General features: G+C 32.8%; 1 protein-coding gene across 1 annotated transcript in view; it reads right to left on the bottom strand.

Annotated features, from left to right (window-relative positions):
* Positions 1-12,667, bottom strand: part of LOC106466761 (frequenin-1-like) — a 67,370-nt gene that overhangs the window by 26,291 nt on the left and 28,412 nt on the right. The gene's annotated exons all lie outside the window — the stretch shown is intronic.

Genomic DNA, 12,667 nt, shown 5'->3' with positions numbered 1-12,667 from the left:
AACACTAAAGGTTTGTTTGGTTTGTTATGAATTTCGCGCAAAGCTACACGAAGGCTATCTGCGCTACTCGTCCCTAATTTAGCAGTGTAAGACTAGAGGGAAGGCAGTTAGTCATCACCACCCACCGCCAACTCTTGGGCTACTCTTTTACCAACGAATAGTGGGATTGACCGTCAAATTATAACGCCCCCACGGCTGAAAGGGCGAGCATGTTTGTGTGATGGGGATTCGAACCCGCGACCCGCAGATTGCGAGTCAAGTACCCTAGGGCCTAGGATGATGGGAGTTGAAGTTAAGGAAGAGAGGTTTTCTAATTGGTTTGTGAAACAATGACACTAGAATATCACTAACTGGTGTAGAGTGATCTTGTGAATTCAATTACTGATCCTTTTATAATGACACTAGAATGTCACTGACTGGTGTAGAGTGATCTTGTGAATTCAATTACTGATCCTTTTATAATGACACTAGAATGTCACTAACTGGTGTAGAGTGATCTTGTGAATTCAATTACCGATCCTTTTATAATGACAGTAGAATGTCACTAACTGGTGTAGAGTGATCTTGTGAATTCAATTACTGATCCTTTTATAATGACACTAGAATGTCACTGGCTGGTGTAGAGTGATCTTGTGAATTCAATTACTGATCCTTTTATAATGACACTAAAATGTTACTGACTGGTGTAGAATGATCTTGTGAATTCAATTACCGATCTTTCATAATGACACTAGAATGTCACTGACTGGTGTAGAATGATCTTGTGAATTCAATTACCGATCCTTTTATAAATTCAGTGATCTTATTTACCAATAATCGTTTCAAAACACTTCTAAAAATCAAAAGTGATTTAAAATTTTTTTACATTATGAATACAAAAACGTTTTAATTTTGTAACAATGGTAATAATCACTATGAATAAGAATCTTCGTGTGAATTTTATTGTTATTATAATCCTACAGCTTTCTACGAATTCACTTCTGGACAATAGTGGCATGGTAAAATAGGTCTTGACTATATAGACTTTGAATGAATGCCGGAGTAAAAGATCGATAGACATTTGTACTCGACACTGATTAAATATGCCACGCGCCTTGTATTTGAATTTTTAGCTTATGAAATATCAAGTTTTTTTTAAGAAAAAAAGATTTCAACCGTTCTTTAAGAAGCCTACGAAAAGTATTGAACAAGACACAAAATGAAATCCTTAAAACCATCATTAGACACAAGCACAAAGAACTGTCCACACTAAACAAGAACAGTTTAGTTCTCAGATATAACTCAATACCAAACGTAAAACTAGAAAATTATGTGCCAAGTTGTAAGCAAAAAATAATAACTATCGAAACATGCACAAACAAAAAACATGTCCGAAAAGAACAATACATATATATATATAAGCATACGCGGATACGAATAACAAAATACCAGAATATTATATGTGTAATGAGCTACATTGTATATACATATATATATATATACACACACACACTTATATGCATCCACACAAATGAAAGTTAATGAAGCAGATGATATCCACAAAGATGATACACTCGGCAAAGACTTTAACCATGTTATTTTCCCTACCAAATCACTAATCGTATACCTAAAAACAGGTTTTGAAGAACTAGCTAGAAACTAACAAACAAACATGAAATCACAAACACTGATATCAAGTCACTTGAAAACAGTATTAATAATATAAAAATTTAACTACAGATCAAACCTTCGCATTTTACCTAAAGAATTCTTTAAAGACAAAATGTATTTCCCCTCAAAACCAACTATAGAGCCTTAGAATCATTTTTAGAAGAATTTTCAAAAGAAACAAACTATACTCCTTCAAAACAACAAAGACTTATAAAAAAGATGTCTGCACTGAAAGAATTAAAGAAACAGATATCTTAATGACAAAGACAGATAAATGAAATAAAATGCTACAAAATTATGTTTGACATATTAAATAATGATGTAGAAGTTTGAAAATTGCTAAAAGGTAAACAAAGGATGTGAAAACAATTTAAATGATTTATTTTCAACAATACACAACTCAAATAAAATTTCCAATGAAATTATATTATATTATATCCAAAATCCAGATTAGCGTCAAACCAATAATCTCTATAGTTGTTCATTATTCAGATATAACCTAGGCAGATCTCTCTCACTCTCTTTGCTGATGTTATATTTGATAAGAAATGATAGTGATTCGCATGAATTCACATAATTCATATAAAAGCTCGAAAAAAAAACAAACAAACTTTGTACCTTGCACATAATTTCAATGTTTCCACATATACTGACACCTGAAGCCATCAACATAATGACAGAAAATGCTATACAAAATCATGTAACATATCTTAATTCAATAGAGTTAACAACTTTTTGTTGTTGCAGTAATCAACTATTTTGAAAAAGAAAGAGGGATTTAGCAAGGGAAACGCTCTCTCTCACCCACTCTAGCAACTCTTGAAGCAAAATAAACAACCTTATCCCTCTCCCTGTACTTGTTATGTTAATGACGTATTATGTTATTTATGTAACCAAAATAAGCAAAACTACTTCTTTAAGCACCCTAACATAAAATTCAATTTTAAGAGGTAAAAAAAAAAGCAACAAAAATCTTCGTAAATGTAAACATCGTACAATTTCACAACACAAAATTTCTTATAAAGAACAACCACAATGGAATATACGTCAATTTGCAATCAGCACACTAGATCAAGGAAACGATACGTTGATTAAAAGGCTTGTAAAACATTGCTTTCTGAACTTATTCACCTGAAGAAATGAAATATAATTTATTTCATCTTCTAAGTTGAATAAATCATATTGCAACTTGCGTTGCAAATTTAGATACTTCCCAGAAAATGTTATGGATACTGAAGTAAGACAAAAAACACACTCACCAAGAGACAAAATATAGAATAAATAAAAAGAAATGAAAAATAATCAAATCATAGGATTGAAAATAGAGGATAATAGCATATAAGAAAAGGAAAAAAAACACCCTCACCAAGAGACAAAATATAGAATAAATAAAAAGAAATGAAAAATAATCAAATCATAGGATTGAAAATAGAGGATAATAGCATATAAGAAAAGGAAAAAAAACACACTCACCAAGAGACAAAATATAGAATAAATAAAAAGAAATGAAAAATAATCAAATCATAGGATTTAAAATAGAGGATAATAACATATAAGAAAAGGGAAAAAAATCACGCAGAAAAACAATACAAATAATGAAACAAAATTCATACAAAAACCTGGACTAGAAGATTTAATTAATCAAACCTTACAGTGATGAATACTATAGACAATTGGATCTATCTATCAGCTTAACTGTGAAAATTGTTAATCTATATATATATTGGTGAAACTATTATAAATCTGGAAACAAGATTTAATAAACACTTGAAAAGACCATCACGTGTAAATTGACTCACAAATAAAATTAATCGATAAAATAAATTACGAAACAAAGTTATTGGGTAAAGAACAAAATGTACACAAAATGAAAATGACGTAAGCATTATTAATAAAGTTACAAAAATTTGAATAAATATTATAAAGGATATCTGTATTACCTTTATTGAACGCTTTCCGTCACACTTGACTTCTTTTAAATTAATTTTAAAGCCAATGAAAACTTTCGAGTCTCCTTTTCTTTTTACCGAGCGAGGCTGCTTTGTTGAAGAAGTGCAACGTCTTAGTGTATGATTTATTTTCAGTTACCGAGAGAAGCCGAAGTTGTTGTTGTTTTTTTAATATCTACCCTTTATTTCGTACTAGACACGTGTAGATGCGAAAAAGTTTAGTGTACAAGAACAATCTTCACCTTCATAAACTCAATAACAGCTGGTATATTTTACAGTCCGGATATAGACAACATCTGTGTAATAATTGATCTTCTTTTCAAATAAACATAAAATTAATACCAATGCAGAATATTGGACTTTCATAAAGGTACCATATTAGGATTGGTTGGTTCAAACCTCAACCGCGTTCTGAACCTACGCTATTTTTTTTTATCATAATGTTACTCTACAAGCGCCCCCCAGTGGCACAGCGGCATGTCTGCGGACTTACAACGCTAGAAACCGGGTTTCGATACCCGTGGTGGGCAGAACAGAGATAGCCCATTGTGTAGCTTTGTGCTTAACTTCAAAACAACAACAACTACTCTACAAGCGTTAGCTTTGTAAATAATACTTGTCGTTTAGAAAGATGGCTGGTTGGGAGGAAATAATTAGAGATTCACTTCATAAGATGACGAGGAGTTGATAATGTACAAATGACACTTACCCTCTATTTGTTCTCTGTGATTCGTGCTACTACATTGCTAGTAGCTGAAGCTGATAAATTTCCACCCCTTAGGCCTGACATGGCCTATTGATGTTCAGATACCGTCACCGAACGTGCTCGTCCTTTCAGTAATGGAGGGTTGTCATGTTACGGTCAGTCTCAATTTTCGTTGGTAAAGAATAGCTCAATAGTTGGCGGCGGGTAGTATTGACTAACTGCCTTCCCTCTAGTTTACCATTTCTAAATTAGGGATGGCTTACACAAATAAGCCCCGAGTAGCTTTGTGCGAAATTCAACAAAACAAATCAATCCACTATATCAAAATTATTGTAAGTTACATTTTGCGCAATTTATGTAATTTTTAGTGTGTTTACAAATATGTTGATAATGCTGCATTTACTCTTATGATCAAATTTAATAAATTCAACCTAAATATAATAATCGTTCAGACAAATATATATATTTAAAGCTTGGATATGCCTTGAATGAGCAATAAAAAAAATTATATAACAGGTAACAAATATACAATGTTTCGACAAGCTTTAGTCATCACTATTTTCTATAAATGGGATCATCGTTATCAAATTCAAATATATATATATATTTACATACACTTTACTGACAAAAAGAGAGGACGCTGGACAACAAAGGCCACTGTAAGCTAAGCTTTTGTATATATATATATATATATATATATTTATTTATTTATTTAAGACCTAATTAATATTAAACAAGTCAACTAGGATCAACTTACGTAGATTGTACATTTTCATATTAATTTAAGTTTATGTTTGTTTGCCCTGTTGCAGGTGTCAGGGAGTGAACTATTAAAATAGCCTATTCTAGTGTTGAATAAGTACGTTAGATATTAAATAATCAAACCTATTCGTTAACTCTTAGGACTAATGAATCAAACGATACTAGGCCTGATCGCCGTTAAAAAATATACCTAACTTCGCATCCCTAAATAATTTTTATTATATCACATTAAATTATATTTATTATATTAAATCAAACCGACAAGAAGCATCAAGCCTACTTAGTTAAGCTTTTAAAAGAGCAGGCGCAACGTTGGGCAAAGTATTCACGCGTCTTTTTGGGATCGGTAATAATTACATTAAAAAGCTTAAGATGTTAGAGAATAGAGGGCGAAGAAATATCTCTTAATTTGTCAATCACTTTCTCTAGGCTTAAGCCCGTCCATGTCAGCCTTTATAGTTTATTTTTTATCAATGTCTGTCGTAAAAAATGTGAATAGTCTTCTTAATTCCTTCCAAATATTCTAATTATTTTCGAGTTATATTGAGAATGTTCATTACTTGTATTAATTTACTTAGTTTGCGCCACTTTGTTGATGCTAGGCTGGGTTTGAGTTGTTTTTTGTTTTTCTTTGTGTGTTTTTTTTGCCTTAATACTATAATTTTTGTATTTTTCAAGTAAAAACTAATCTGCTAATAACAGCAAATTTGCTCAGGAAATAAGAACAGTAATATTGAATCTGACAACTTACTACATTTTCTTGAGACTGGGTAAAGCTCGTAGAAATAAAAAAAATATTATTAAACAAACAAGAAGAAAATGCCTCGAACGTACTTGAACACACGAAATGACATTCGCTTCTACTAGTATGTTTAGTTTTACTATTTTATTTTTGAGATGGAATTCCGTTGAACTAAACACGATGATCTTGAAGTAAGTCTTTAGTAGTAGTAGATTTTGATCAGGATCCGGGGGGGGGGGGTCACGCTGCATTGCATTTTTTTAGGTTAGATATGGGATTTCCAAATGAAATTATTCACTGGTTATCAAACTTCCTGGAGGCTAGAATCATCAGAGTAAACGTGGAAGGCGCCTTAACGGATATCCTCATTCCTGAGGCAAGAGTCCCACAAGACGAAATAGGCAAGTCTTTACTCGAAGATCTTGTAAAACTGAAGAAAACGCGCCTGAATTCAACAGGTAAACTTGGTTTCTGTGTCAAGGGAACAGAATCGCTTTACCACTGATGCTAAAACTACATACAAACCAAATAAACGAAAAAAAAAACATTAAGTTCCTGTACATTAGTAAAACAGGTATAAAATATATAATATGCCTGTATATCACAGAGTATAGAGTTGCGATTAGCATTCTTTATTTTTGTGTGTTTGCTGTTCAGCACAATTCTACACAATGAACTATACGTGTGCTCTGCCCGCTGTGGATGATGAAACCCTTAGACATACTGCTGAGCCACTGAGGAATTGTAGTCTTGATTTCCACAGTCTTTTCTTATACGTTATATCAATAGCGCACTCCCTATTTATGTTGTAACTGTAGCATAAAAATGGATACTCAATAACAACAATAACAGTAAATAATTAAATAAATCAAAAATTCGAAATTACCTAATTAGGAGATACACACACACTCTCTCTCACACATAAATATATATTTCAGTTGAGGAAACATCAGTTTCTATTCTCATGTCCACTACATTTTTGTTAAAAATTAGAACACATCATTGATTCAAACATAATAAACATTAACAATAAATTTGAAGCCTAATAATCATCCAATTTACCACTTGTCATTAAATTATACCAGTTTCGAGGAATTCCGCTTCTTGTCAGTAACACTCATGAGGGTCTGGCATGGCCTGGTGACTCGCAATCTGACTAAGCATCAGTCACGAGTTAAAACACTGGCTACAACGTACTGAAAGTAGAACTCGTCAACTCTATGGATTAGCCAGGATACATAAAACACTGCTCAAAATTCGGTTCATAATGTCAGCCTGTTCATACTTTAATCATAATCTTGAAAAAAATACCCAGCTTGGGTTATTTCACCATATAACTCCAAAACCATCATCAGTGACACTCGTCGTTTTCTTAAAGGTTTTAAACAATTTTATGTACAGAACTTGTACAACTAAATAATAGAAAAAAACCCTGACAAATTAATCACTGAAGTAATTATCCAAGGTCCGAAACGTAGCTTTACCACTTTCTCATCAAAAATTCATTCTATTTTTCCTCGTTACAAAGTTTAGCTTTGCATTCAACAACATAATCTGTTCCAACATTGACAGCCTACATACAGATGGAACGTGAAGGGCGTTAGCAAACACCATCTTTATTTAACATCCATTCTTAGTCTCTTAAATTGGTTAAGATATGTCAAAGACGTTGTTTGTGGTTTCAAATCTGGCAACGAAAAAGAGCAGTTCTTAAACCACATTAATAACATTCATACTAATATCTATTTTACGATGAAAAATGCAAATTTCTCAATCAACTTTTTATATGCTGGTATCATGAGAAAATTAAAAGTATTTACACAGATGTCCACAGCAATCAACTAGGGTTCTATTCAACTATTCATCATTAATTAGGTTTTAAAGTGTATTATCAAAATATTATCTAATATATGCAAAAAAATTACTTCGGTCATCTTCATCCTAAAAACAAACAAACAACTATCCGGAAAATACTGATAAAATAATAATGAATACTACTACATCAACGAGAAAGTCGCATCACAGTGGAAGTTCAAAGGACAAAAACAACCGTATGTAACCTTACCACGAGCACAATTCTTTACACCAAACATTTGAGTGAGAATCAAATTAAACTGCAGAAACGACTTTTGGAGAAGCACAAAATTGGCACAAGTACCTTAATCATACAGAAACAAAAAGAACTACCCCACAGAAAACAGAAATGATGGAGTCGTATATGAAATCAAATGAAATTCTTGTAACCAATTTTATATAGGTGAGACAGAAAGTGAAAAAAACATCAGACCGATAGGATATATTACAGCATTCTCATATGTTTTAACACTTTAAAAGAAGCAAACACATTGTTTCTGAAAATAATGTTAACTTTATTAAAACAGAACCCAATATCAACAAATGAAAAATAGCTAAAGCCATTCTGATAAAATAAACATGAAACCAACATAAAATAAGTATCGAGGAACACCGCTAGATGTACACACATACATATCATTTTTGTTTGTTTGTTTAGTTCTATTATTAACCTTACATACCTCTACATACTGTTTGTAATTTGAGCTTGTCATGCATTATTTGACTGTAATGGTAGCTTGAAGTTGACTCGAAACGTTATGTCAGTAAAACAAACTTTTCCTGCTAAAATACCTGCTTCTTATATCATTGAATTATTCAGTAGGATCCTCATTCAAAATTAATCTGAACAGGTACCTTGCTTATATACTAGAAACGTGTTACATCTAGAGTGAATAACCAGTGAATAACACACAGTGGACTCAGAATGGAAGTGAAACTGACATTCGCACAAATAAAATCGCTATACAAACATGAATAAGAAAAGGAAGAACGTCAAATCACAGAGATAAAATGTAGGTGCAACATTATAGCAGACTTCAGTAAGTGATGTAAACGTCAATATCATACGTTAATCAAACATCTGTAAAGCAAAAATTATGTTATTTAATATAAAAAATACAACAGTAAATTACAACTTCGCATTATCATAGTTGTGCTCAGTCGTAATCCTAGAGGCCAGAAACAAAATTAAGCAACAACTAATGTTTCCCAAGTTCGAGCGAGTTGAAACGTGGGAAATATTTATCGTAACACCAAAAACTCTATAAAATATTACATTATTAGCTCTCGTGCGCCATCTCGTTTGGTAGCCGATAATCCATCATGTTTCCAAGAAACAGCATCAGTCGAGCGTTTAGTTGGAGTTTCCAGACTACGGAACTGTCGTCTATAACGAAATGCAAGTTCAAGCATGAAAGTTTTATTATTGTTATTTCCCTTTTACCAATCACTGGTCACGTTGGCTCCTTCGTATTTCTCCATTGAGGCAGAAAGGCAATGTGTGCGAATAAAAAACATTTCGTTATTAGATTTAGAAACTTAGTACGACACGCCTAGAAGTTTAATCCAGACCTGTAGTTATACGTAGTAACTGTTAGTAACGCATCAGTAACGTGAAATATTCGTCGGTAAATGAGGAGATTAAGCTATAATATAATATATTCAGCAAAGTCGACTGGATTTTATACAACAGATCTGTACGAGGTTTAGATAACCTCCCTCTTCCAAGCATGTTTTAATGTATATTATATATATACATATGTAATCCATGTAGCCTCAAAAATGGACAAAAATAATAATTATAGATACCGAAAACTTTAGATCAAAGCAGGAAACCACCACTAAATATTATACGACTTCACTTCCAATTCATCCCACTTGTGTAATAACTTTTAAACTTTGTTCATTTGTAATTAAGCTCAAAGCTACACAATGGGCTATCTGTGCTCTGCACACCACGGGTATCGAAACCCGGATTCTAGCGTTGTAAGTCCGCAGACATACCGCTGTGCTACTGGGGGACAATAACTTTATAAAAGACAGTTTTATACGCTTTTAAGTTAAGTACGATAAAACATTTTATTGACAAGTTATGTCTACATGAAAGCTACAATAGATTTAGTTTGGGTTGTTTCGAGTGGCCCGGCATGGCCAGGTGGTTAGGGCGCTCGACTCGCAATCTGAGGATCGCGAGTTCGAATTCCCATCCCACCAAACATGCTCGTCCTTTTAGCCGTGTGGGCGTTATAATGTGACGGTCAATCCCACTATTCGTTGGTAAAAGAGTAGCCCAAGAGTTGGCGGTGGGTGGTGATTAGTAGCTGCCTTCCATCTGTTCTTTTACTGCTAAATTAAGGAAGGCTAGCGCAGATGGTCCTCGTGTAGCTTTGCGCAAAATTCATAAACAAATATTCGCGTAATGCTACACAAGAGCTAACTGCGCTTGTCGTCCCTAATTTTGAATTAATAGAATAAAAGGAAGGTAATTGTTCAACAGCACACACCGCCAAATCTTGGATTACTCAAATCGATTAGTGGTTTTTCACTGTCACTCTTATAATGCACCCATATCCCTAGGGTGCAGAGCGCGATTTTTTTGCGACATCGGGACGTGAACCCTGGATCTTCGGGTCCACAGTCCGTCTCAGTTGAAGTGGAGGCTAAAACAATATACATATATCTTGATATTATTTAAGCCAACAATAACTTCTGAATAAAATTCTTATTTACGTTTAAGTATTTTTCATGCAATACCATTTTACTAAATACGAATCTAGCTTTGGTAAAAACTTGTAAATTTAGCTCTGTGTGGCTTTCATAGACCATGTGAAATATCTTGTTTATAGTTTTAAAATATGCTCCTATTTTAACATCAGTGTATTCTCTGGTTATTTACAATTATATATATAATGCAAGTAAAAATAAGATTTTAATTTATCCTAATCTAATTTTTAGTATACAATTTAAAAATGAAGTTAATCAATTTTCAATTGTTTGTTGCGTTGTTTTGTTGTTAAGCACAAAGCTACACAATCTGTGCTGTGCTCATCAGGAGTATCTAAACCCGGTTTTTAGCGTTAAAGTCCTTCAGGTTTACCACTGAGCCACTGGAAGTTAAACCAGCTTTTCAAACACACTATTTACACAAATGTAAAATGTTTATGTTATTTTCAGGTAAATTATCCCACAGCGCTGCTTATATCACAAAATCAAATATTGTCGATAAATTCACAATAAACCTTGAACAGAAACGAAATGTGGCAAAATCAATGGAAGTTTAACCTTTTCTGTAACCAGCTTGTTCTTCATGACATTTTGAATTCGGTCCACCGATTATCTTTTTATTTGAACGTGCTCATAAAATGTTTTCCTACACTATAATTATATAGACCGAGGGACGAACGAAAGTCTCAGGAGAGGCCGTAGAAAATACACAATACTGTTAATTAAGGTATACAATATCTACGGATTCATTAGAGGGGTGAGAGACTCAGTCAGGATGTGAAATTTTCTGGGGGCGGAGTTTTTATGGTGAGAAAGTTTGGAAACCCCTGAATCTTTTTGCTTTATAAATGTTTAGTTACACGTTGTCTCAGTTTTTCTCCACTACTTCAAGTCAAATTAAATAATATTTACCAGATTTTTCGTCGGAGAGTCTAAGGTTCATGTCTGAAATTTCAGCTGTGATGGCTTTACAGTATTCATGATAGTGGCAGATGCTGCTGACTAGTTGCCTTCTCTTTGGTCAGCAGTTTTGAATTAGAAACGGTAGTACCGGAATTTTGGGGTCTCTAACTTTGACTGTTTAGCCCACAAGGTGTTTAGGTTGAAAGTACTACACATTTTATTTCTTGTCAAGTTGAATTTTCAATTCGAGCTATCGTCATTTGAATTATAATTTTATAATAAGTTATCATTTCTTTTTTCTTTTTGTCGATGTTTTGACATTTCTAATTTAATTGAAAACATGATAACATAAACAATGGTACAAGCTACTACTGAACACATATAAAACCCTTTTTACTATTAGCATGCGTACTTTGAAATAATCTTAATTTAATAAGGTTGATCTACATAAGGAAAACAGATCAATTTTGCAAGTAAGTAATATAATTTCCTTTTTACTATTAGCATGCTTACTTTGAAATAATGTTAATTTAATAAGGTTGATCTACATGAGGAAAATGGACCAACCTTGCAAGCAAGTAATATAATTTCCTTTTTACTATTAGCATGCTTACTTTGAAATAATGTTAATTTAATAAGGTTGATCTATATGAGGAAAACAGATCAATCTTGAGTGTAAGTAATATAATTTCCGGATACTTTTAACCCAAGCACTTCGGAGCTTCCGAATATGCAGAATCCATAATTCAGTTCTGCAAATCAAGAGAGCTGGTGATGCTTTCATAAAGAGACGTGTTTGAAACTACTTATGTATATGGCAAAAATAATGTAATTGATTTTGGAGTTATCGTTGATCAAAAGTAGTTAATTACAGAAACGAGGAGCGATTGATAAATACAGACACTTTATATACGCACATACATACACAGAGGCATACACGTGCTTGTCATAAAAGGGAACGTTCCGGATATTCGTTTTACTTCCGTAATAATACTTTTTAAATGCTGAATATTGTAGATATGTTTATGTCCGCATAACATTTTTAAATAAATTAATTTGTGCTCCAATATCTGAACAGCTGGAATAATTATATTCAACAAATTACCTTTATAACGAGAAATATTTCTATTAGACACACCATGCAAGAAAGATTGCATTATTTTGTTAGTGCAATCCATTAGAATAAGTCATTACAAAATGTGTTTATAGCAAGATTTTTAAAATATAAGTACAAATGTTCAATTCTCAAGTAGAAACATTGTTGATAAATATATATCTGTGTATGTGTGTGGCATTAACCTTATAGATCCGTAGTGCTATTACATACGTTACGTCAACACCGTAAATTAAACAATGGGGTTTTTAAGCCCTTTTTAA

The sequence above is a fragment of the Limulus polyphemus genome, unplaced genomic scaffold, assembly GCF_000517525.1.
Source record: "Limulus polyphemus unplaced genomic scaffold, Limulus_polyphemus-2.1.2 Scaffold2375, whole genome shotgun sequence".
NCBI lineage: Eukaryota > Metazoa > Arthropoda > Merostomata > Xiphosura > Limulidae > Limulus > Limulus polyphemus.
Note: the sequence above shows the minus strand (reverse complement) of the source record. Positions and strands in the feature narration are given on the sequence as shown.